This window comes from Haliaeetus albicilla, chromosome 14 (genome assembly GCF_947461875.1).
Source record: "Haliaeetus albicilla chromosome 14, bHalAlb1.1, whole genome shotgun sequence".
Classification (NCBI taxonomy): domain Eukaryota; kingdom Metazoa; phylum Chordata; class Aves; order Accipitriformes; family Accipitridae; genus Haliaeetus; species Haliaeetus albicilla.
The window spans coordinates 8,269,003-8,295,209 of record NC_091496.1 but is presented as its reverse complement, the minus strand read 5'-3'; the positions used below and the strand labels follow the sequence as shown (position 1 = coordinate 8,295,209).

Genomic DNA, 26,207 nt, shown 5'->3' with positions numbered 1-26,207 from the left:
TTTTGTACCCGAATCTCCCATTTTTTATCTCTAATCTTCAGGTTCAGCCGACGAGGTTTAACTGCAGGTTCTAACACTGAGCTGATTACGCGCAGATCTGCGGGTGAAACATTAAGCTGTCAAAAGGGAGACTTGCCATGCTGCCTGAGATGAAGCGGTGTCTTGTTAGATCCCCATCAGGCAAACTGCATGTTACTGTGTCCTTCCAGAGCTCAGCGGTCCCTGGGCACCATCCTGTACCACACGAGAGGAGAGTGCAGGGGCAGCCTCTGCACTGTGCTTTAAGTGCAGCCCTGACACTGGGTTTGAGCTAGGACTCCCGTCGGCTGCAGGTTTGGCATGACTCCCTCAGTCATCCTCCTGTGGGCTCATGCTGTGGGATTGTGGGGTCCTCTCTCCAAAGGGTCACCCACATCACCTGCTGCAGGAACCGGTGGGGCTGTGCTCAGGTTGCCCTTGTGCAGTGAGGGTGCTGGCAGCCAGGGATGAACTCCGCACAGCATTACCTACCACTGAGCCTGGCCCGAGCCTGCTCCTTGGTTGCCCATGTCCCATACATTGCAGATGCTGTTGGAGAGTCTCCTGTCTCAGCTTTTTGTTGGCCCTGTTGTTGCAAGAAAGCATTTATAGTAGCTGCTTTTCACCATCAGAATGATTATTTTGCTATGAATCAGAGCTGACTTAAAGGCAGGTAGAGGATGACTCCCTAAGCCAAGGTGTCTCTGCCAGACCCCTAAAGCAGTTGAGGCTTACTGCACGTTAGATGTCCCGAGCTGCATTGTGGCTTCTCCATGTCTCAGAGGAGGGTTTGCCACAGCTGATGATAGCCTCTTGTGACAGCCAGCAAAATGCGGGGAAAGGAAACGTCATCCTGAAATCCCACTCCCTACAGATGGAGAGACCTGGTGACCATGAAGTGGGATTGTCTGTTGAGAGCTGGGACTTCCCAGGGCTGCTCCTTGGGGCACAGTAAAATCCATCATTTTCTTCCAGCTCGTTTTTTTCATTTCCTGGTTCACCACTCCAGTTAAATTTCCTTTAAAGTGCTGTTTACATTTGCCACTTTAAAAATGTGGGAAAGGCTCTCTCATGGCAGGCTGCAATATAGTGCTAGTAATTATTTCAGAGATGGTCCATGCGTTGCCTCTTGCCCTCTCATCTGTCATCAGCTCCCTCCTGTGTTTTGTGAAGTTTTTGCTTTGCTGCTGACTGTGGCACAGCAAAAAGTGAGCTCATGCGGAGCTCAAATTACTGTTGAACCAGTTCGGATCTCTTTAATGGAAACCTTCCTTCTCCAAACCCTTTTGCACTCATTTTACTTAAGTCATAAAACTTCTTCTGTTTGAACTTTATGAAAACAACCCAAAGCCCTCTTCTCTGTTAGTTACAAAACACTTTGGTTCCTTTCCCTGTTTTTGTTTCGTATTATTTACTTAACTGTGGCTGGAGTAGCGTCTTGGGGTAAAAAGACACTGCTTCTTAGCCAAACAATTTAAATTTTTCATAAAGGGAGATGTATAACCAAACTCTTTGTGAAATGAGTTAAACACCCGTTCCAGCTCAAGCTTTAAATAGGAAGCGTGGATCATTTCAAAAGCCAGGAAAATTTGGACATGATAGAGTATGGATGTGATAATACTTTTCAGCAGCTGTGGAAATAAAGGAAAACGTCTGACTGGTTCTGGCAAAAGCTTGCATGAGTTTATAACTTAGGGTATATGCGTATGCTCTCATGAGACAGTGAATTTTTGCAACCGCATGTAACGCTAAGCGGTATGCGAGCATCAACCCATATTTACAAAATCCTGTGGTAAGTCTCTTTTCAATTTTTTTTTATTTTTTTCCTGAGCCAGAGATGTGCCAGGATCTATTGTAGACCTTGTTAAGTAAATTCCATCGCTCCTGTTGTAGTCTTGTTCTGCTTTTTGGCTTTCTGTGCTACTGGCTAATGTGTTAGTGATGCTTAAGTTTAAAGGGACGTCAGTTGCATAGTCATTCATGTGAAAAAAAAAAAAATTGTATATGCTTTCTGATTTTTGTTTTTTCTCTGAGCTCCTTATGTTACCTCTGTTTTTTTGCGATGGTGTGATATTGTCTAAGTTATTTTGGTGGGTTGTGAAAAGCTTTTTAAAATGGTCAGCCTTGCATTTATGCAGGAAAAGCTTCAGTATCTTCTGCCTTCAGAATTTCAGCAAACCCACGGTCACTGCAGAATCATTTGGGTATGGGTTCTCTCCAGTTGCGGTGTTTGACTTTCACAAGGAACTGTACATTTAAAAAAAATAATGGGAAATAGTAAGATCTTTTAGCCTTACAGACTCAATTCTCTGTACGCATTCAGTAAATGACTCTTACTGAGATCAGTGGTTTCCTGTATTTTATTAGCACGGCAGTTTCAGGTGGTCCTGTAATCTCACACTTCTTTTTGTAATTATTTTATAAGGAGAAGGACCCAATTAAACCAGTTCAGGTTTCTCTGTTACAGTACTGTTACCATTGCTCTATAGTAACACGTCTGCCTTGGCTGACCGTCTGCTGTGCTTCCCAAGCTTCTGGCATGTCCCCCTGGCACTTCTGCATTTGTGCCAAAAGCTCCTACGGTCACTTATGCAGCCATATCTCTTTGACCATCTTTGCCTCCTTTTATTCTGATGTGTACACAAAAGCTCGCAACCCGATGTTTGCTTTGTATTTTTTAGCCAACACAGTCTGAGATCACAAGGTGGTTCCACCTCTCTGTGCAGGACTGCTCTAGAAAATGAAACCTCCCAGGCTGGAGCTGGGTGCCCCTCGCATCCCCTGTGCGATTACTGACTCCTGTGCCAGCCCCCCAGAGCAGGGCTGATGTGGGGAGGTGGGAAAAGAGAGGGGAGCGGGGAAAGCGGGTGGGAGCTGCTGCAGGGCTATCTGATCTGAGCCAGGTGGTTTCTGTTGTTGCCAGTAAAGGTAAGGATAGAAGGGAGGCAGGAAAGAGGGGCCATTCTATACCTGTAGCAGCCATCGCCCAAATGCTAGCAGGAAGAAAAGGAAGACTTTAGCTCTTGGGGCAGTGTGCCTCTCAAAGAACCGTTTTTCCACTTCTCCAGGGAAGAATAACACAGGTGAGCAGAGCCTGAAGACTTTCTGCTGGACATAAATCTGACATGCATCTGATCCTGCTCCGGGTGCCTGGTGTGTGGTAAAGCAGCACTGCTGTTGTCTTCACTGCTCTGCTATTTAACCGGTAGCTCAACGAGGTATGGAAGCATCCGCTATGTTTGTGCCTTTGTTTTATTGTACAAGCATCCTACCAGTGTTGTGATACAGTGAGTCTTGTCCGAGATGAGGTCAGAGGAGTGCACTTTAGATTATCTATTGGGGATATGAGACTTAAACCCTAACTGTAAATTCAAGATTGGCAAAGAAGTGCTTTAGGATGGAATGCCCTGTGACTTTGGTTTGTCCACTTTGAGATCATCTTTAAGTATTTTGTTGAATGTATGTATGGGGTGGGTCTTCAGGATTTTGTAGATCAAAACATTAATTTAAACTGGATTAGAAATACATAAAAGGGGGGGGAAATCTTATTTGTAAATAAGTTTAAAATAAATGTGTAGTTCAGCCATAATGAAATATTCAGACTAACTTAACCTCCCCTAATCCCTTGATCTAAGCACCTTAAGGCTTCCCCCCATGCCCCAAACACTTGTGTCCTGTTGAAATTTACTGGTTAAGAGGTTGGAACCAGGTTTTTTGAGAAACAAGCAAAATTTATCAGCAGTCTTTCCGTCGTATTCAGAAATACTTTCTTGATTTTTATTTCATTCAGTGAATTCATTAACCACTCATTTCAATTCAATAAGTAGTTATTCCAAAGATGAGGAAACGATGAAGTCAGAAATATGATTAAGATAGAAGATGATAACTCTACTAGTTCTAAAATCTAGAATCAGGGCCAAAAATAATCAAATTGCTAACTTTAGGTAATAATTCATTTCATAAATTTGATCTATAAACAAAATGTCCATTCCACTTCGTGCCCAGCCTGCTTCAGGTGATTTTATCTAAGTAAATAAAATCAGTTTTGCTTTGATGGTTTTGTGAATTTACTCTGCCTTCACTTATGTCGCTTAATGCAACCTTGATAGGAATAACAGCTGAAAATGTGTTCACTTAGAACATTAGAACTGAGTCATTTTCCATGTGTAATAAAGAGTTTGAATAAGTGTGTTATATGCGACCAATTAGTGCTGTAATTTATCTGCCTCTTCAGCAAACAAAAGGCTTATGTTACAGCAACCCTTCTGCAGAGAATAACTGAGACATAGAAAATGCTACAAATATTTAACAATCAAGATTTCTGCTTAAATAATTTTCATTTTTAGCATCTGTTCATTTCTAGAATACAAATCAACACCAGTGTTTTCTCCTGTGATATGTCTTGTGGAATCCTTTTTAGCTGAAGTGAAAAATGGAGGCATGGGATTATTTTGAACCAGCGTGTACTTTGTTCTTGATGTCAAACATTGAAACCCACAGACTGCAAGCTTTGAATATGCAGAAGTTGCCCTGGCTGCGCAAGAAGATATTTAGATGTGCAGATCATGAAGAACCTTTGTGGCCTTTCAAGGAAGAACTACCTTGTCTAAAAACAAGTTTAAAAATTCAAGCTTGCTATGATTTCTTTCTTAAATCTAATAGATGCCTGGATAAAGGGAATTAGTCTTAAGAAGGAAGTCTTACAACTGGTTTGAATTAGATTTCAAAGGTGAGGGTTGTGTTGGTCATTTAAAACCTTGGATTTCTCACCACCACCAGAGTCAATAAATGGCAATCTAACATGAGGTTCTGGTCTGTAAAGGGCCTTACGCAAGTTAAAACAGATGTGGTTTGGGATCATATTTAGCATCTGTGGCTGGTGATGGAGTAGTACATGAGAGGAGATGACTTGTTCTCACCAGCACGGGATGCTTGTAGATCCAGCTGATATGGAGCTATTATTTATGCGTGTTTTGGCTAGTCCTTCAATGCTGAGTTGGAGAATGTAGGTCAGCTGCACCAGTGAGGCTCTGGTGTCTGAAAGAAGACTGCGGATCCTATCCCAATGCCCCTTTCCAGTACTTTTTGGGCTTTTGGAGTGCCATGTGGAAGGCTTCATGAACAGTCGGCTTCCTGGCTCCCTTTGGCACATAGGACTATTAGTCATCTGATATTTATTTGCCCAAGGGCAGCCACTGCAAAAGTTAGCATAAAGGGTAGCACCTCCAGGGGAAGCAGAAGGGTTGTTTCCTTGAGTCTGTGCTTTCCCGTGTCATCTCCAGCCAGCATCCTGCAGCACATGCATGGATGTACACAAGATGCATGGGCAGGAAAGGGACCTACTTCTACACAGTCTCCTCTATCAGTCACTGTGACCCTCTCGCGTGCCTTTTTGGCTCGCTAGAGGAAAACACATGCTTCTTTTCATGTTTGCTCAGTAAATAAAGGAAATGGGTATTGAGTACATTATATCCTTCCAAAGCTTGTAACTATTTCACCACCACCACCTTTACTATTAATCTGAGTATTTGATATCAACAAAATCACAGTAGATGAAATAGCATTTTCAATTCCAACTGAACGGGATCACTGTAACTGTTGCCAGGCAGTATCTGAAGATATTTCTATCTAAATACAAAACTTAACCAATGTGAGAGAGAAGAAGAGACTGCTAATGAGATTACAGAGTAAAATATCGACAAATGACATTCTCTATCATGGAGACTGGGGAAGGAGGAGAGTGATTTATGCAAAAGAAATAAAAAGAGGCCTTGGTTTGCCTATTAATTATGGATACAATTTGTACTTTAAACAATGGGATTTAATCCATTAGCTGAATATTCCTTTATAGTAGTGAGAAAGATGTTTTTAGAGTGAAGCTGAGCCAGAGTTGCATCTCCAGAGGGTGATAGCTCTTCAGCAACAGCAGTGAACTGGGGTGACTGGTCTAGACCTGGTGGGAAGAATTCATGCATATACCATCTGCTGTTCAGTGAAGTTCCCAGAATGGCTTTGGATAAAGCCCTTGATTGCCCTTTGAGGACACAGAATGCATATTCCTCCCCCGCCTTCCGAAGCCCTTTGAAAGGTGGTTAGTAATACACATGCTGTCTCTGAGAAGTCAAGGAACCCTGGTTAATTTGTCTGTCAGTGACATCAAATGAAGACATTTTAATTTGCTTTATAATTTAAAACAACAGAATACTTCAGCATCTCTACCACCCACCTTCTGTTAAATTGGTTCAACATCAAAAAGCTTTCACTGAGGAAAAGTTTTCTTTTGTTTTACATGGTCCACACTTCATTTTGCTTCTTGAATTCTGCATATGGCTGTCTTCTATGACGACATTTTTGTAAAGGAATTGTGCATATTCCTGCTGTTTCTCACATACGCCCTTCTGTGCAGGCTTTGGATGGGGGAATGATACCATTTAATGCCTTGGTAAAGGGTTTTTTTTCTGTGCTTAAAAATAAATCGGTCTTTATTTTAGAAAACATTTGCCCAGTGATGGCACCTACTAAGCATAAAATGCTTCTATGATATCCATTGGAAAGAATATCCATGAATAAAAAATGAACTACTTGAATCGATGCTATTACTTTTCATTCTCTGCTTTCTTAGTCTTGCCTGTTGCTTTTATTCTCTTTATTAGCTTTCCATGATGGTGGAGTTTTCCTTTCAAAAGAGGCAACATGGCCCAGTTATTCTCTACTGCTTTGTTTCATCTGCAGTGCACACAGTAATGTGATAGGAAAGTTGGGAGTTATAATTTCAGAACTGCACGTGCAGATAGTTTGTCTTTAAATCAACCTTCTTTTTTTTCCCCTGGCTACTGCTTGGGTCTTTTGCTATATCAGCTCTTGCCTTTTACCTCTTTTTATTATTTTGTTTTATGGTATGTTGTATGTAGTCTGTGAACACAAATTAAATTGATAGCCTCTGAATCAGAGGGTATTACAGCAGATTCCTGATTAGATGAGGTCTCCTGGCTCTGACTTATTTAAATCTTAAATAATCCAGAGCATTTTAGGTATAAGTATAGTTTTAATAATAAAACTTACCTGTGTTAAATTCCTGGAGGTCTTTGTCTTTGTAACGGCAGTCCTCATCAGCGTTACTAACTTCCAGATGTTCACTAAGGCCAAGTCGTGTTCACTTCTCTTCAGTATTCTTTTACTTATTTAATAAACCACCATTGTTGTATCTTCGTCACATCTGGACTTATGTGCAGAGGGTAGTGATGATTTACTGTCTTAATTTCAGAATTTCCAGATTTTATGTGAAGTACAGTGGCCAGTGTTCATTGAAATTGATAAACCTTCCCCAGAGGAAAGCTAGTTTGATAACAACAAAGGACAAGGATGATAATGAGAGTCACTGGTTTGGAGAAATGAGTAGGTGTTAATGCTAGGCAAAGAATAACTAAGCATATAATGGACAGGTAGTGAGAGTAACCCTCCAGCACTGACTTCTGTTCACACCAATTTTGTTCCCTTATTCTTTTTATGATCGCAAAACTAGATTCTAATTTAGTGCAGATTTTTATCTTGGCCTTCCTTGTTAGCATGGAGATGGTCACAGCTGGTGGTAGTAATGAGCCCATGTATGGCACACAGTCAGGGGAGACTGCAGTTCATTGCTGCTGTGCCCAGCCCCATTTAATGAAGCTTTTTGAGAGCATGCAGCAGTAGTGTGTGCATTTTATGATGATCACAGAGCCTGTTAGATTTTAAATGCATTTTCCTTCCAGAAGCATGACAGGGTTTTCATGCAGCTTGGTGCTATGTTTAAGGTTACATCACCATTTCCATTATAAAACCCTCATTTCCAGTAATGGTGCTGTGCGGCAGCCCTGTTACAAAGTACTTAGCAGAAAAAGGTTTTGTCAAGATTAAGAAAGGGAAAATTTTCAGCCTCTTCTAATGTTATGGTCACTAAAAATATTGGAAGGGAAGAAAGCCTCCGTGTGTGATTTAAAACGGACTTAGATGGAGGAGTTCAAGGTGCTTGGAATAAGAGGCATTTCCTCACTGTGAGAATGTGGGGAAGGTTAAAGGTAGAGCAAGGTAGCACTTTTCAGTAGGTAAGGACTGTGAAGTTATTGGCATCGACCTAGAGTAGTAAACACAAATGTTAGCAAGGCTTCTGCAGTGAGTAGGGGCTATGAGCAACTGTAATGTTCTGCAGGAGTTAATTGTCCCAATGCACTGGGAGCTGTGCCAGCCACAGGCTCTGGCTGCAAAGCTGTTTCTCTATATTGTCATTTCTATTAAATGTGATTGCTGATGAAGAGCTCTGGCTCGCTTTATTCAGCTTGGTCCTAGAGTGGTGTCTTCTGTTTTGTTGGTAATTGTCTCTAGCTTGGAAGGGAAACTCTTGGATCTCTACTGGTGGCATATTTGTGACTTGTAATAGACTTGTTGGTGACCTTGGACTACGTGCTTCACAAAAATGTAAGAGGAAATTAATGGAACATCTGACCTTACTTTTTAAGGGTCACACTTTCATTTCTATGCTTTTTTACTAAAGTTTCATGAATTGTAAGTTAATCTGAGTTGGCAGTGACTTCTTGACTAGGGTGAAGCATTATCTTGCCTTTCTTTTTCTTGCCCCATTTTAAAAAATTTCCTTTCCTTGATCTGTGAAACTGTAATTCTAGATGGTGCGTGAGATAGTCATTCCATGCTCATATACTTGGATCTAAACTCATAATAGTTGGAGGCAGTTTGTGGTATTCAATTAGTGGAAAAGGAAGCCTTGAATTAATCAACTCTCTTATAATTAGTAAATTAAATCTTAATGGTTATATCGACAGACTTCTAGTGCTGCCCTTGTGGACTGTTGTAGCAATTCCGCAGCGTGCAGTAATATTCACTTCTAAACTGCAAGTCTATTAAAAAAGAAGTGCTGTCTTTGCATGACTTCAGTTCTAAATCGCCTGTATTAATTTCTAATTTCCTAATTTTAATGTAAAGTAAATGAATAGTTGATTTAGAGCTAATAAAGAAAATGGTATGTCAGATTTTTAGAGTGAGAGGGGATCTTCTGGCATTAATGCTAAACAGGCTCATGTCTTATTCAGCCTACAACTTTAATCTGCCAATCAGACTTTGTTTTTTCACATATTTTCTTAATAGTTTGCACATTTGGGAATTGCTTTTTACAAGAATCACTTTAAAAAAAAAATCAGATAGAGGTGATTCATCAAGATCTGTTCTGATTATTAACAAAAGCTATATATATGTGGGAGTATACGTATATGGTACATACGTATCCGTATGCTTATGTGTCTGTTTTAAAAAAGCAGGCTTCAGGCTTTAACCACATGCAGAATGTAATCACATTGTTTTTTCTTGGCTATGTTTGTGGCCAAGAGATGGACTTGGCCAAGAAATGGACTATTTATTCTTCTTTTAAGTCCACAAATGGACTTAAAAGGAAAATAAATATATGGAAGCAAGAGACACACTTGGGATTATAAGTAAGTCTAATATTCTCCAACGGAGTTAGGGTCGGCTTTTTTTGCAATGATGGAAAATTCAAGAGTCTTCTGTTAAAGTTTAAATAGGCAGGATTTGAAATTACTGCACATATAGAAGTGTAGTAGATGGTCAAATGCAGAAGGGCTAATCTTACAGTGCTCAGCTGGGACTTTCGTGATCCACCTTCGGTTTCCAGTTCTACATAAGTTCTCATATAGCTTTGGGCAATAGCTTGACTTCTGGGTTTTGATTTTTGTGTTTGTTTTTGTTTTTTGTTTTGAATGTTTGCTGTCTTACCAAATAAAGAAGTTAGAAGTGTTCAGTGGACAACTTCAGGCTTCTGCTCCTAACTTTAGCCCTGGGCTACCGTGATGACCGGTCAGGTGGGGAGAAACATCTTCAGAAGGTGACTCCAGATTTATGCACTTCAGAACACAAGTGAGGAAGTGAATGTGAGTTTCCCGGGAGCTGTGGCGTATTCTGGTTTTCTTCTCTGCTGTTGCAGCCTTTCTCTAGTCTGTGTGCTTCCTTCCAAGCAGTCAGGGACTTGCTGACCCAGGTTTGCTCCAGCACTTGTCCCAGTGGGTGTGCTGCTCTGCTCTTCAGTTGTTGGCTCTGTTTCTGCTGTCTGTTCCTGAAAGTTACTTGAAAGACTGATGTTTAGATGTGAATCATGTCTTTTGTATATATATTTCTGTGGTGTACCAACTGTAATGAAAAAGTATTATAAATTCCATTTTTGAACCGGGGGGGGGGGGGGGGGGGCATGTGTAGGTTTGTCAAGGGGCACCATCCTGCAAGCTGACTACCTGCATAAGTGCATTCTCCTAAGTACAGAGTGCAAAGCAATTCAAAAAAGCTCTTAAAACCGGAAAAAATGCCTGTGTCTAATGAGAAGTCTTGTGCTGATTTAAACATATATTTGATTTGAATTTATTTAAATAACTGTGAGAACATGTGCTACCGAAGCCACTTTTCTCAAGACCTAATTGCTTTGAAGTCTTGAAAAACTCATCTTGTGCGTGCATGTCTACAATTCTAAACATCTTTAAGATAAATGTAGATTAATGAAGTGTCTTGAGAGTGCTTGCCTATACATGCACTTAACCTAAATGGATGATGGACTGAATATATAAATGCTTCATTACAGTGAGACAGGGGCGAGTCTAAAGTTTTTAATTTGAATGAAGAAAGCTGGGACTGACTTTCATACATGTCCAAATTGTGCTCACTTGTCTCTTTGCTAGGAGTCTGCCATGCATTTACAGTCTGATCTCATTCCTCTCCAACGGGAGCAGATGGGGATTCTTGAACTTGGCCCAAATTCCTAGAAAGTCACTGCACTGACATTTTGTAAAGGTGTGAGAGGGAGTGGGAATTTGGATGGCAGAGGGTGCCATAGCAGAGAATGATACAAGGAAGAAGCAGCAACACTTTCCTTCACTTTATTCAACACTGCGGTGATGACTGTGAATATAAAATATTTCAGTGTGGTAGAATAAATGCTTCTCTCTCTTGGCATCTAGGTGCCATATCAAATGGCTCCTTCTTGCTTGATTTTTATCCCCCCCCCCCCGTAATTACCTCAGAATTATAATTCTTAATGACACTTTCAAATTGAAACATACTAATACTTGATTCTTTCCCTCCCCCCTGCCCCCAGTTCAGATTTGTAGGGGAACTTTGGCTACCTTATGGATATTTTGAGGCCTATGGAGAAGATGGGTCTGAGAGCCACATGCAGGTATTTGCTATTCCTTTCCTCCCCCGCACATGCCTGCCCGTTTCCTTGTGGTCTCAGTGTTGCTGCTCCCCTCCAGGGGAACCTGGGAGGGAGCTCTCAATGCCCAAGAGATTTTGAACAAGAACATTACTTTGACTTTGCTACCTGTTGTTATCTAAAGGAACAAGCAGAGATGAGTGTATGTGTATTATTGTAAATGAAATGGGGGGGGGGGGAATCTGAGATGTTATATTTAGTAATAATTATTTTAAAATTTTCCACATGGAAATGTGATTCTGCCTTTTTTAACAGGCTATTCTCACTCGCAAGCCAGACTGATAATCCCGTTTGTCCACAGCTTTTCTGACTGAGGAGTTCTTGCTTTGCTTGAGGGGTTGGAGATTTTGTGAGCAATCTTACAAGTTGGTTATCCCTAATTTAAATAAAGTGTTTAAGAGAACAGTGTGTGCTTCTGATGGAGTAACTTCTAAACACAAAATTCTCTCGCTTCTCTCAAAACATTAAATATTCACACCAGGAAAGGTCTGGTAGCTTTCCTTTAAAATGTGTGGCGTCAGCCTCAGTGGCAGCAAGATTCTGTGTTAGACTGAAATTGCCATATTGTATCAGACTACAGTTGTCTCTGTATTTATTAGATACCCACTTGTGTCATGGGCTTTTCAAAGGAAAGCTGAGTACATCTTTTGTTCTAGGTAGCATTAGTTTAATATGTGGAAAAACTGTGTCTCTGGGTGTGTGTAAAATTACACACTAAGCTGAATTATTGCTTTGGAAATTATTTTCGGTTGCTGAACATCGATTTTTTTTTTTTTTTTTTTGCATTATCTCTTTTTCTTTTTAAGTTTCAATTTATCAGTTATTTTGTTCCACTGTTCCAGCAAAAAATCAGATATTGTTAATTTATATATTTTAAGTCTCTTGGACGAGATGAAACTGTGTAACAGAAGATTGAAGCAGGAAAGGGAATTATTGCTCTTGAGTGATTAGATGTATGCTGTTTTTCACTATCTAGCAAGAAAACTGGCAGATGTGTAGCCTGCAAACCTGGTATCTATGTAATGCAGGCTGTTGGAGTTATTATCGGTAATAGCTCTGACTAGCATGGACTAGTCTTGTGTGCATCTCTACAGTACATGAGTCATTTGCTGCTCTCCTGACTGCACAGGTTTCTGTCTCTTACTGACTGCTTCCTTCTTTGTCTTTCTTTACGACAAAATAGCCGGCACTGAAAATGGCTCCTGTACAACCCCACTGCTTGATGTGAACGTACTGAGCCGTGTCCTTGAAAATTACACGACAGCTTCCAGGCGCCTCTGGCATCCGTACAGTGCTGTGGTCTCCGCTTCAGTGTGCTGTATAAACCATGTGCAGTTTTTACCAGGCACTTACTCAGCCTAAAGGCACTCTGGTCCCGTATGAAGCACGTTGCCATTTGGCACTGCCGTGTCAGCAGAGTGGTTTAGCAGTACATCTAAAAGACACACCAAAGAAAATGCAAGGAATAGTCTGCCTTTCAAGCTAAATATTCAAGCAGCTGCTTTGGAGCAGAAAGCCTGCCAGTTTCTATAAAACCAGTTCTCTGGATGCAATGGATAATAGTATCCCTTGCTGTTGAATCTCCTTCCTTGTGAGGAGCAGACCTCGGCTGACATTTCTCATGCTTTTTACCCTTTTTCAGGCCTGCACATGTGTTTGTAGTGTGGTTTTCTTTTAAACCATATGATACAGTTCCTATAGTGAGTCTTAATTTAACTCTTGTCTTCTCTGTTTTACACGAAGCATATGCTGACATCCACTCAATTCTTTTCATTAAGTATTTGGCAGTGTAATTATGTATGAAGAGTCATTCAGACCATGCTGACTTATACCTGCTGAAAGATCTGACCCACAGTGTGTATTTCTCTCTGGGTTTTTATTTACTCAGCATGTGGAAGACACGTGCAAATATTGGGGGTTGGGATGGAAATAACCATCAGTATTCAAAATCTGCCATTGTTTCTTTATTTCACTCTTAACTATCAGGGTTATATTTAGTTTGCTATATTAAAATAAAAACGGTGATCTGTACTTGCTGATATGCAGATTGTATAAAGGATTTAGAAGGGAATGAAAAAATTTCATGTGCTAAACGAAACTTTAAGTTTTTGGTGACTGCGAGGTTAATGGTTTGCTAATGAAAGCTTTGTAATTGCTGTCCCTCTTGGAGGGACTGGGCCTCAAGGGATCGCTCAAATAAAGGAGAGACTCCTTGGATCCTGCCTATCCTGTTACTTTGTTCAATGGCAAGTCTGGACCTAATAAGAGATCACTTGGTATTTTTTTAGCCTCTTTTTGAACATAGGTTTCAGTAGCAGCTGGTGAGCCATTAGACTTTCCTAAGTCTGCCTGGAAATCCCCGAGATGGCTGGCCACAGGCATTTTGTCCAAGATTCAGGTAATGTGCAAGCTAAGAGTTGTGCAATTCTTGCACCCCCGCTCCTGTATATGCTTTATGGAATTCAGCTTAAATGGGTTTGCATACAAATGTCCTGGATCCCTCATTGTGTCACTCGCTTTTTGTGAGACAGTTTTGCAATAGGCATTACTGTCAGTCTGTCTTGTTACCTTGCAAGGAAACAAAATTCATGCCTTCTTTCACAGTGTATTCACCCTGAGTCTTTATCTGATCATTGACCTGTTTTATTGTTGTCTGAGCTTTGCACATCTGCAAGATTTGTCTTTTTTTTCTCTCCATTAAGACGGGTGCAGAACAGGTGGATGTTTTTATGAAATGGATGTGACATCTGAGTAGATGGTTGAGAGCTGAGGCTGAATCACTGAATATTTTGTACTCCATGTCCATCTTTGCTGTTGTCACAGTCTGTATTTCACAGTTAGCATGCAACTGAGTGACGGGCAGCAATGGGAACTGAAACTGAGGCAGGCCTCTGACTTCTGAGGTGGTAAGCCAACGTACTCTGGATGTGATATAGCCACTTCTAGAGATACAGATACAGAAGCCATAGTTACAGAAGAGCTCAGCATTACTCCAGCTTCTACATCCTTTTTTCCCCCATTTGAACTTTTTAAAGAACAAATGGCTGATGCACCAAGTGAACAAACCTGATAGGCAGGGATGAGCTTCCAAGTGAAATTAAAGGCAAGACCTGTAACCAATCTGAAGAAACATCACCACTTCCATCTGCTGGGGCAGAGCTGGCTGTTGCAGCAACTGGCTGCTCCTTGCCGAAGTGGAGCAGTTGTTTTTATTGCAGCTGCCAATGTGAGACCGGTTGGGTCTTAGTGGTGCAGGACACCTCCTGCTTAACTGGGACAACTGTGCTTGTTGCCTCTCGGAAAATAAGGGCAAGCGTATCAGAGGAGAGCAGGAAAGTCCTGTGCATGGGCAGCTGTGAGAATTCGAGCCCCGGGATGGAAAGCTGCCAGTGTGGCTCCCTGACCACGACGGGTACAACATCTCTAATATGGGTCATGGGAAGACTCGCGCATTTGTCACCCGAGAGATACCCTGCCTGTCACTTGTACAGAAAGGAACAGAGCCACTACAGATGCTCTTTGTTCAGTACTTCAGCCTTTTCTTGGTGATTGTGTGATTTAGTGAGAATTCTTAACCCTGAGGACCAAATTGTTCAATTTTAGTTTTATGTTTTATGGCTTCTAAGACAATGCTTTACAGGTCTCCATCTCATTAATGCCTTTATTCAGAGTGATGATCCAAGCAGGAGGACTAATAATAGAATTTAACATTGTTGCTTTTGATTTGAGAACTGCATGAAGAATGGTATCAAATTAAAATACTTTGTGTTTTTTGTGTTGCTCTTTGTAGTCTGAATTCTTTTTGTGACAAGTGATATTAATTTTCATACAATTCTGGAAGAAAGAAATCGGATATCTATTTCTAATTGCTACTGGTTAGCAATGTGATAAGTGTGTAATGCAGGATAGATTGATTAGACTCATTATGAGACGAAATGAAAATGTCAGAACACAAAAATAAGCAAGAGAGTTGTTGCTTTTTTATTACACTTTTGCCATGGGTTTTGCATAATTGAAAAAGGATCATACACAAAAAAAATAACCTTGCCCTGAAAAACAGAACATCAGAGAAGAAAAAAGCCCTCTCAATTATTAGAATAAACTGAGTCCCAGGAGACTGAGGAGCATGATTTGCCTCAATAATTGCATGCAGAGAAATATATGGGGAAAAAAATAGAAGAAATATGTATTCTGGTTTAGAATCTCAATGAGGAGACTGGGTTGCATCTCTTTACAAGCATAAGATTGTTTTTGGGACTGTGGCGGAAGCAATGGAAACATTTCCAAACAGATCCTAGTGATGCCATGCTTGGAAGATGTGGAAGGAAAAGAATGTTCTTATTAGTGCGTTATTTTCTTTAAATAAGCTGCAGCGCCTTGTTACAAGAATCGATGCCTTGCTTTAATAATTTAAAAGTTTTCTAAGACTAGGATCTGATGTCCAGACCCTTCTCTCTTTACCTTACTACAGAAGCACCATCAGTAGCACTGTTAGTCCTGAATCGTTCTGTGCTGGTGAGAACCATCCAAGTACTATTTTTGCAAAATACCACAGTTAATGGCCTTCCTTGCCAGCCTCCCCTTTCCTCCCTCCACAGACTCCATCTCTGGATTTGTGCCCTGTGAGGTTTGGGAGGCAGGGGAGCCAGGAGCTGTCTGCTCTGTGGGACTCTCTTCTGAGCCTGTGACTTTCTGGTGGGAAAACAGAGGGGAGGAGAAGTACATGCTCCTGTGCCATTGTAAGGGGACTTTGTCACAAGCTTGTAAAAGCTGGGGGATGGAAAACAGTCTTGGTCAGAGCAACGCTGGAGAGGACAGCACTCTCTGGGAACAGAGTGGCCTCTTATGTATGGCAGCGGGAGGGTATGTACACCCGCTGCCTCTCAGTGCCTGTTATGGAGAGGATGGCCTCCATGACAGCATTGCAGATTTTCTCATGACCTCTGTGGTCTCCTACAGATGTGCTAAAAATATCTCCTGCAATGGAGGTCTGTTGAACAGATTTTTTTATTTCTGCTGTGTTTGACTCTTGCTCTAAAAAAATCATTAATCCTACCTGTTTATATCTTCTGCTGTCCCTGTGTTAGCAAAGGCTCAGCTCTGTATTCACATAGGAACTAGCCAGCCAGTTTGATGTTCTGTGTGTTTATTGGCATTAAAGGCCAACACCTGGAGCTTAAAATGAGATGAACAACTGGGTTTGAATCACATCTTGGTTTGGACTGAGATCATGAATGAATGATTTTGGCTCAAAAACTTCTGAGGAAGAAGGAGACATCAGGGGTGTGTAGGTGTGCTACATCTTGCCCTGGGGAGGGAAGGGATGAATGGCCTCTTGGAAGTTCCTTCCAGCCCAGTTTTCTATGATTCTGCAAAAATGGGATTACAGTGGTTGCTAGCTGCGCAAATTGCTGTAGATACATTGCTTTCAGCAACTTGTGTGTGTTTTATAGCTGTTTTCATCATTTTAGTTGACGCACTCTTCTGTGGGAGAAGTGTTACGGGTGCATTCATGCAGGTCTCCAGCATCGTGCTACTGCGTGTGAAGCTTAACCGAGGCCACTGCCCTTGCCAGCACTTCTGCATGTGCGATTCTGTGGAGAACTGTAATGTTAATGTTGTGCACATTCCCTGAGTGAGTCAGATAAGCTGAGGAAGATTAATTGATTTTAGTAGACTGGCTCCAGCTCATGCCAGCCAAGAGTCTAACCTCATGCTATTTATAGTAAGTAGTATTTCATCTGATTGTGCAATCTTGGTGTAAAAATTTGAAATCTCTTGAATGCATGGTTCTGATTCTCCAAGTACACCTGTAATTTCTGAGCTCCTCAATTCTTGGTATCCAAGTTGAGCTGCATATAAAGTGGTCTTTGTTTAAGACAGCAGATACTTCGGTATTTTAAACAAAAACCAAAACAACGACAAACCCCCACCCCCCAAAAAATCCTGAAAACAAACAAAAAAATGAAACAGCAGCAACAACAACCCCCCCCCCCCCCCCCAAATCCAGACTGTAAGAATATCAGGTTGATCACCTGGAAACAGAGTATTCTAAAACATTGTCTTCAAATTTTCCACCTATTTAATACTGGCAACTATCTGTTCCAATATATTTTTAAAGAGGTGCTCTGGGAACACCAGTGAAAATGTTTCAAGTATTTCCACACAGACCTATTTTGGTAGAATTTATTCTGAAACTCATCTTTGTTGAAAAACATCTCTGGGCCAGATTTATCCCTGGAGTAATTTTCCTTGATTTTTAATAGCATTGCAGGCAGGGTGAATTTGGCTTGTGTTTTAATTTATAACACAGGAAATATGTACAGCTACAGCACATCTTTGCCCAGGGTATGGTACACAAGGGGAAAACATGCATGATTCTATCAGTACTTTGTTAATTTAATTATAACAACAGATGCAGCATTTAATCTATTTGACTTTTGTTATTGAGTTACTAAATCCTACTCAAAGAATATTTTTATTTTCCCCAGCTACAGCACTGAGTGAAAAGCCTCACAGCTTCTTGAAATGTTAAGCAGCTTTGCAACTTCCTCTCTCTCTCTGCATCAATAATCTAATATTTTTGCTGATAGCACTTTGTTTTGAAACTTTGAGATGTAAATCTGTCTTCCTTTCTGCTTGTACCAACACCTATTTCCTCTTGTTTTCGCAGAAAGAAGAATAACACAAAAGAGACCTTCTTCCTCTTTTCCTCTTTTTTTTTTTTTTCTTCCCTCTCCTTCTCCCTTTTAAGGTTAGAACATGCTCAAAGTTAATTTAAAAACAGAGTTCTCTTGGAGATGCAGTTTAGGCACATCTATGTTCAGAGGCATTTGGTATGCTTCCATTAAAGGCATTTCTCAAATTGGAAACCAGAGCAGTAAACTAGTACATGTACTTGTGTTTGGTGGCCTGGAAATAACAGAAATATTTCCATTAGTATTTCCAGTGGTGCAATTTATATTGCCTTCAAACAGAAATCTGTGCCTCTTGCTTAACCAGGACGCACAGAAATGAGACATTTCCAGCTATGTAAGCTGAGCCTGCTGGTGGTACATGGCCACATCTGTGGTTAGGGAGAGCAGTAATTCTGCTCAAGGGCTTCCTTCACCTGTGTGCGTGTCCTGGGTCTAGGAGGGCTCTGTCACCTTGGGTGCACTATCTCTCTCAGTGTTGGATTGCTTTTGTCGATCAGTACAAGCACCCTCAAAAACATGTTTATCCCATCCTAATATGAATGTGATCAGTCATGGAATCACAGAAGGGTTTGAATTGGAAGGGGTCTTTAAAGTTCATCTCGTCCAACCCCCCTGCAGTGGGCAGGGACATCTTTTACTAGACAGGTTGCTCAAAGCCCTGTCCAGCCTGACTTTGAACATCTCCACTGATGGAGTATCTACAGCTTATCTGGGCAACCTGTCCCAGTATTTCAGCACCCTCATCGTAAAGAATTTCTTCCTTATGTCCAATCTAAACGTACCTTCTTTCAGTTTAAAATGGTTTCCCTTTGTCCTGTCACTACAGACCCTGGTACAAAGTCTTTCTCCATCTTTTTATAAGCCCCCTTTATATATTGAAAGGCTGCTATAAGGTCTCCCCAGAGCCTTTTCTTCTTCAGGCTGAACAACCCCAACTCTCTCAGCCTTTCTTCACAGGAGAGGTGTTCCAGCCTCTGACTGTTTTCATGGTCCTCCTCTGGACTTGCTCTAACAGGTCATTTCCCAGAAGTGCTGTCCTCTTTTTTTTCTCTACAGAAAAAGTCTGGATTGGCTTAGGCCAGCTGAAAGGACCATCTTAGCCTGGGTACATATTTTTCTAGATGTCACTATTAGGTGAAGTGGATCGTCCCACTTAGTAACTGTGGTTTTGTTCCACCCATGCCCTGCTCCTGGTGTTTAGCTAGCCACTTCATGCAAGGAGGTGAGAACTTCTGGGTGCCTGGGGAGAAGAGGGGGCATCTGCATCCTCTGAGCAGTCGGTACTGGGGATCCACTGGGCTCCGCAGTGAGTTCAGCTATTGATGGTGTTGCACTACTCTTTGGGATTCTACATACGGGACTAAAAAATAGTTTTCACCATATAGCATTTACTATACAGTTAAGTTCATGTAGTGATTGATAAGTTCTGGCTCCTTATTGGATTTCAGATGAAGAAGAGTCAGATATGTAAGACTCAGTGACCCTTCTCTCCATTCTTTTGAACAGTTTGGCTTCCAGGTATGAAAGCCCTTTCCTCTCTTCAATTTTCCTAGCCATTGGGACTTTCCACAGTGGCATAATGGTTTAGTCACCTTCCTGCACATGGAGGAAGGGGGTTTTTTCACCCGTATGTAGCAGGTAGGAGGGGTTGTTCTTCAGTTTCCCTCATGCTGTAGATCGCAGGAGCATATTGCTCTGGTTCTTTACATGACTACTTCTGACCGGCAACATTAATGGCTCTTGCAGTCATTTTGTTATCTAGATAATTAATCCACAAGGTATTGCACACAATGCAGTGAATAATACAGGAAATGATTAAACTGAGTATATTCATGGTTTTAAATTATACAGTATGTGAAGCTGGAAGTAACTGGCATACTGCAGATACTGTAGAAAGCAGTGGCAGGTTTGATTTGTTCAGTATTACTGTAATTTATAAAATTTGAGCTGGAATTTCTATATTGATTTTTGAAGGACCTTTCCCACTGCTATTAAAAAGCAGTTTGGGAGTCTAGGCTCCCTGGACTTCTCATAACCCCAGTGGAGGAAGGCAAGTATCTCTGCAAGCTGCTTGAGAGCGATGATATTTGACATTAGTGCTCAGCATAGCTGCTTTGGTTTGCCCTCTGGATAACCATGCTAATGCTATAAGGAGCTTGCTTTCCCATTTTAGCTACAGCAGTTAAAGGCCTAAAGGTAGGTGGCATGAATGCTTCTATAAATATGTATGTTTTAATCAAGCCATTGTTTATAATTAGATAATAATCATAATGGTATAAACAAGGGTTAGAGTGGGATATATAAAAGGGCTTAAGCGAGACAGAGACAAGTGGTTGATGTCTTCAGTTTTTAGCTGAGGTCTTGGGCAAGATTAATAGAAGGTGTTTACGGCTGAACTATGTTGATTTATCTGATGTAAAGAAGGGGAGAACAAGACACGAGAACTTGGATAAATTCTTGTTGCCTTGGCCTTCTGTGTGTCTGCCTTACCCATTTAACATACTGTCTCCTCCTGCCTCTCAAGTCGCTTGTTGAAGTAATGCAGCTGTCCCATGGGAGTTTTTTGGGAAGGGATATTTAAAAGACACGTTCAGAGGTTTTCTCTAAAATGGATGTCGGCACCCTCTAGCAATGGAAATACCCCCTGGAGGAGATTAAAGAACTCTGAAATTGTGCATAAATCTTTTCCCTGATAAGAGCCTATGCTCTAGCCTCTACAAACTTTGCCGTTTTGGCTCTACTGGAAACAACTAACAAATTTGTTAATCTTCCTACTAGGGAGACTGGTACTTCTGATGATGGACAGGCGTGTTTGCTGGCATGCACTCTAGTAAACCCACTGCTGCTGACTTGCAAAGTTCATCCATTGATTTCCAACTTTTAATGGTCTTATTGTCATTTTTTTATCACTGTGTGAATTTAACTAAACATTGTTTTCCTGGAAGCACTAGGTTTTCAATGGTAGTAAATGTTTATGTTGAGTAGAAGCCATCAAAAACACTGAGCCCAGTAGGATGGGGTTCAAAATTAATTTGCAGACGTATACTTCCTGAATCAAAATCTGCACCCCTGTACAACCACAAGACTTATTATTGGTTCCACCAGGCCCTGAGGTGTATGTTTAATTAGGTGTGTTTGTGAGAGGGAAAGGGCTCTTGTGAAAGAGGGCGTTTAACGCGAAACTGTGGAGTTGTTAGCTTAGCTGTGTACAAGATGATGCCATGTTGGTGGACTCTCATGGAGGTAGGTGACTGTCACCCTGCTCAAACACACATAATATTGCATCTCATGCATCATGACTTTGCAGCAAACAGGTTAGTAGTGCAGGCAAGGTGAGGTTTGGGAATGAAGGTGGCAACCAACATCTTTTTTTATCTGGAAAATCTAAACTCAACAGTTACCTGAAGTGTGAACGGGATGTTACCTTTGTATGAAAGATGAGCTGAGGGTCATGTCTCTCTGGAGGGAAGCAACATTGACTGAGGGCAGTCAAAGGTAAAATTTCCAAAAGTTCTTCTATTTTGTAAGCCCCAAAGGCCATTGGCTTCCAGGAAGATACAGGATATAAAATGGGGATAATGATTCAGCCCTCTGTGTGGACTGTAAGCTTGTGGAGCATAATGACTCTCTCAAGTGTGTGTGGACAGTGAGATTGCTCTAATTTTGGTTCTAATTGCCGTTTGCAGAATAAATGTATAACATGAGCTCTAATGCAACTCAAATGATAATGATTGAAATCTTGTTATTTCAGCCTTTTGTAACTCCTTCCTCATTGCCTGCATATATTGTGAAAGATGAAGGAGCTTGGATTTTTTATCTGACAATGTCCTTAATAGAGATATTCCCCTCTTCCACTTGCACTTTTTAGTCTGATCTTAAATGTTACTGGGATTCTAACCTTTTCCTACAAGTCGTACTGCTTTGTCTGTACAGTTGAAGTGGTACAATTCTCCTCACTAGCTGATGTGTTTATGCTGGCACAGCTGTTCCCAGTCTGGAATAAGTTTGCTTGATACTGGTACAGATAGACCTGTGTGCTGATTTTCACTAGTGCATTGCACTGGCAGAAGTTGTGTGATCCCACCTGACTGTCTCTTTCTCTTCTGGGGGTTTTGCTTTCCTGCAGGGCCTGTGCATACGGGTGCAGCATGAGCTGATCATTGCTATAGAGTTTCTCAAATACTGCTGATTTGGGACTGGCTGGAGCAAGCTGTCATATGCTGCAAAGATCTTTAAGATGCGTATCTGGCTGAGCTAACACCATGGTCAAACCATGTTTGCCATGTTGCAACACTTACCAGTTGTAGTTTGGTGCCATTAGTACCTGTGGGTGCTGCTCTCAGCAGTGCTGGAAAGGTGTAGGTAAGAGAACAAGAAGTATTAATGACAAATCTATGCAGGGGAGGGCTCCTGGATTACTTTGATAGCCTGTTTGCTTTCAAAACCAAATGCATTTCTAAACTGGAAATAGATCCTGTTGCTGTCTGGCAGTAAAAATGCTGCCTTTGTTGTGTTTCTGTGCAGCTTTTCCAATTGCTTTTTTGGGATCAACGTTAAAGCGGGTGGGACGATATCCTCTGTGCAGGCAGGCTGTTGGTTTCAGTGTAGTAGGTAGAAAATCTGTGTTTATAACATCATATATTTCGATGATATGAAAAAAGCTATGGCTGACTTGTTAACATTCATATTAAAGGATGATTATTAACATCCTCTTGATGAAACGGGACTTAACTGTAGCAAACATTTTCTGTAATCTTAAACACTAACATATATGTAAACTCACATTGATGCAGTGGCTGAAGATGCAGTATTTACACCCTGCTGAGCACTGAGACTGTTGAGGAGTACATGCTGTTTTAAAGAGGACAGATTTTGATAAATGGGTCTCTGTCTTATTACTAACATGCTTGAGAAGAACGTGCTGTATTCATCAGTGGGATAGGAAAGCCCTCAGGCTCCCAGCTCTCATTCCGGTTTTTCAATGTGGATCTTCATCTTGGAGTCATTTCTGAGAACTTATTTACTAGTACAGCGTACAAAAGCATGTGTTTAATGTGTCTTTTTTTGTTTTTGAGGTGATAAATCCATCGACAAATAACAAAAAAGAAAACAGTAGGGACTTTGGTAATAACTTGGGAAGGAAGAAATTCATAAAAATAGGCTTGGGGTGAAAATGGCATTGGTCCTTCAGACATAAGACTCATAAATCCCTGGCATTTCTTTTGCAGCACCAAGAAGTTCACAGCCTCTGTGTTATTAACTCTAACATATTTTCTAAATTTTATTCTCTGTATCTGTTAATCCATAACTTCTTAGCTTATTTTAAACCATCAATTTAATTTTCTAAACTTCATTTGGCAAATTACCTATTTGAATTTTGCCTCTTGATTCTAAAACAAGCATTTGTTCAATCCTAAAAAAAAAGAGTGCTTAACCTGAAATGGCTCCAAAACTTTTGACAAAACGCTGCCTATAATAGAACAAAGCATAGTATTGTCGTAATTTATGATGTTTCTTACTGATCTGCTCATCCAAAAAAGCCTGTCTTGCTCTCTCAGCATTTGGTATCCAACATGTTGTCTTGTGCTGACAACCACAGCCTGTTCCAGATTAATTTAAGCCTCAGTGACTTGCTCAGCATCACAAATCCAATTTTTGGTAGAGCTGAGAATAGAGCATCTCTCTTCTGTCGTGACTCGGTTCCTTGCTGTAATTACGGGGCAGCTTTCCTGCTGAGTGAGTGAGCCTCTGTTGTGACCAAGCCCATTATAATGAACAGGTCCCACTTTATATTTTGATGAATTCCCCTTGCTCAGTATTTTTTTTCAGTTTTAAAACATAATTCCTCAGTGAATCGTGGCAAAACATGACTGTCTAATTAAAAAAAAAGAAGCAGATGTAAATTTTCTACTTTGGCAATCTGGAATTCTCCACTACTTGTTAAGCAAGCAGGTTGAGAAAGTGATTTGTGTTCTAAGATGGTGGACAAACTGTGATGTATGTAGGAACTTGAGCAACTTGGGTTAAAATGTTTGGAAGTGTTGTGGAAGGTTAGATTGTTTTATTCAGATTTATGGGACTAGTAACAGGTCAAGTTTACAGTAAAGGAAACGGGCTTCCACCTCCTTTCATTTTTTAGAAATTGTGCTCACATTTGCAAACTACCTACCTTTCCTGTGGTGAGGCACAACCCAAGGAATCAAGAATGCATGAGATGCCTACACAAATACCAGTTCCTCTGTCACCCTTGATCACAAACACAGTTCCTCTCCTTCTATTAAGTCCATAATATCTTTGTAGGTTACACAGTCACGGAGAAAACTAGTAATTAATTTAGTGATAGGAAACATGAAAGGCAGTGCTTGCTGGGCTGTGGCATGGTGCAATGTGTTCACTGGAGTGCTGAGTATTCACCCGTGAGTGTCTTCTGGTTGCAAAACAGAGGTGTGCTTTTTAAAAAACATGGGGGTCATACAGGCTCATTGGAATTTTCCATATTTGGGTTTTTTAAAATAGACCATTTAGCTATTGAATGAGAGCAGGAAGAGGACTGCAGAAACACGTCTTGCAGTTTCTTCCTTCCTTCTACAAACATCTGAGGCAGTAAGATGATGTCCTGCTGGGGACACCACATGGTAACATTTTTAAGGAGTTCTTAACATGCAGTTTATTGCCAGCATACAAAGTTTGTTGGCCTGAAAGTTTCCCTCTTCGGTTGCAGGCCCAGCAGGTGCTAAGAGCCCCCCAAGTTGTCTGTTCAGCAGAGGAACAAAGAACAGGGCTGGCCTCAGGCATGAAGAGGTGCAGCTGGCAGTTGGCAGTTATGATTGCCTATCAATAGGTATTCATCGTATTAATTAAGCTGCTGCTGTTAAAACTGGAGCTAGGAGACAGCTTTTCAGCCTGCCTGTTGTAAAGTAAGCTGAGTCACCTGTGAAATGGTGTTAATAAGAGGGCTCCAAGGCTTGTGAGAAGGCTTTTCTCTTCAGGCTGACAGCACCCTCTTTCAGAGATGTGGTTGTCTGGTTGTCTATATGCGAATGACAAATGGCATTCAATTCTCTGGAAGCTCTGTACACTACTTTCATGAACCTTGACTAGCAAGAGCCAAGCTGTGACCTAATACTGCTTTTGTTCCTCAGCTGCAGACATCGCACGACAAAGACTTTCATCCCCTTTCTTGGCTTTATGCGAGTCTTGTTTTGCAGCCCTTTGGTTTTTGCTTCTTTAAGGTTTTTCTTTATTTTTGAGCATGAAGAGACAAGAATATGCAGACTTTATTTTCCTTTATGAGACCATTGTGAACTAGTGTGTAATTTTTTGGGATGCAAGTGGTTTAACAGTTTGACGGACATCCCTTTGGTGCCTCTTAGGACTACTGTGCGTTTGTTTGCTTGTTCAGCTTACGTACTTAAGAGTTCTTCCAGGTCAAGTTTAAGTCCAGTTCAGTTCCACTTCTGTAGCATGTAAAACAAGTAAGCTGTCCTCTCAAAAGCCCTGGGGAAGGATGAGAGGAGCAAAGCTGAGCAGTCCTACTAACTCCAGTGGCACGGCTGGCCCCCTTCATTAGTGCTGCTGAGGAAGGACAGTCTTGAAATTTCCCTTCAGGTGATCTGTCAAGCAGAAAGGTAACAATTGTAGGAAATTCCTTTCCTGCCACCAGCTCACAAGCTCAGCAAACAATCCCTTTGTGGAGAGACTGGGGCCATCCCTCTAGTTTCTTATTTTTCTTCATTAACTACTTGGAATTTGTTGGGTAGTTCCTTTCTGGAGGGATTAGGGAGTGGTGGTCTGTTTTTCCCTTCCTGAACCTCTTCAAACCTTTCTAAGAAAACCAAAACAAGAAGATGACCTAGAAAACACCCTACACATATGTGTCACCGTACACAATTTCTTCTGTCAGAGTATAAGCTAAAATCTCCCCTGTGTACATGCTATGCTTGTGTGACTGCTTTTGTTTTAGGTGATGACATTCTGGGTTCTTCATTCCAGGGAGGCTAAAAGGCCAAAGGCAACTCAGTTGTGTGAGCAACAGTTCAATACACTGTTCAGATGGAGGCATGTTCCTTTAGAAAACAACGCCCTTCCGTCTGAGAAGCAAGGCAGGCTGTGTTACCCTTTTATGTGCAGTATACTGACTGATACTCAGCCTTGCCCTGGTGTCAGAGCTTCCTGATTTATGAGGTTGCAGTAAAAGCTGTTGATTGTAGCTGCTCATAAAAAGCATG

The 26,207-nt window shown here is 41.1% G+C and overlaps 1 protein-coding gene across 3 annotated transcripts in view; it reads left to right on the top strand.

Annotated features, from left to right (window-relative positions):
* FAM107B (family with sequence similarity 107 member B) overlaps positions 1–26,207 on the top strand; it is a 61,819-nt gene that overhangs the window by 15,728 nt on the left and 19,884 nt on the right. Inside the window, exon 2 of one of the 3 annotated variants that reach the window (XM_069801658.1) lies at positions 3,087–3,236. The exons of the other annotated variants lie outside the window; for them this stretch is intronic. The gene's annotated coding sequence lies outside the window, so the exon portion shown is untranslated. The remainder of the gene's footprint in view (positions 1–3,086; positions 3,237–26,207) is intronic. 3 annotated transcript variants of the gene reach the window in all.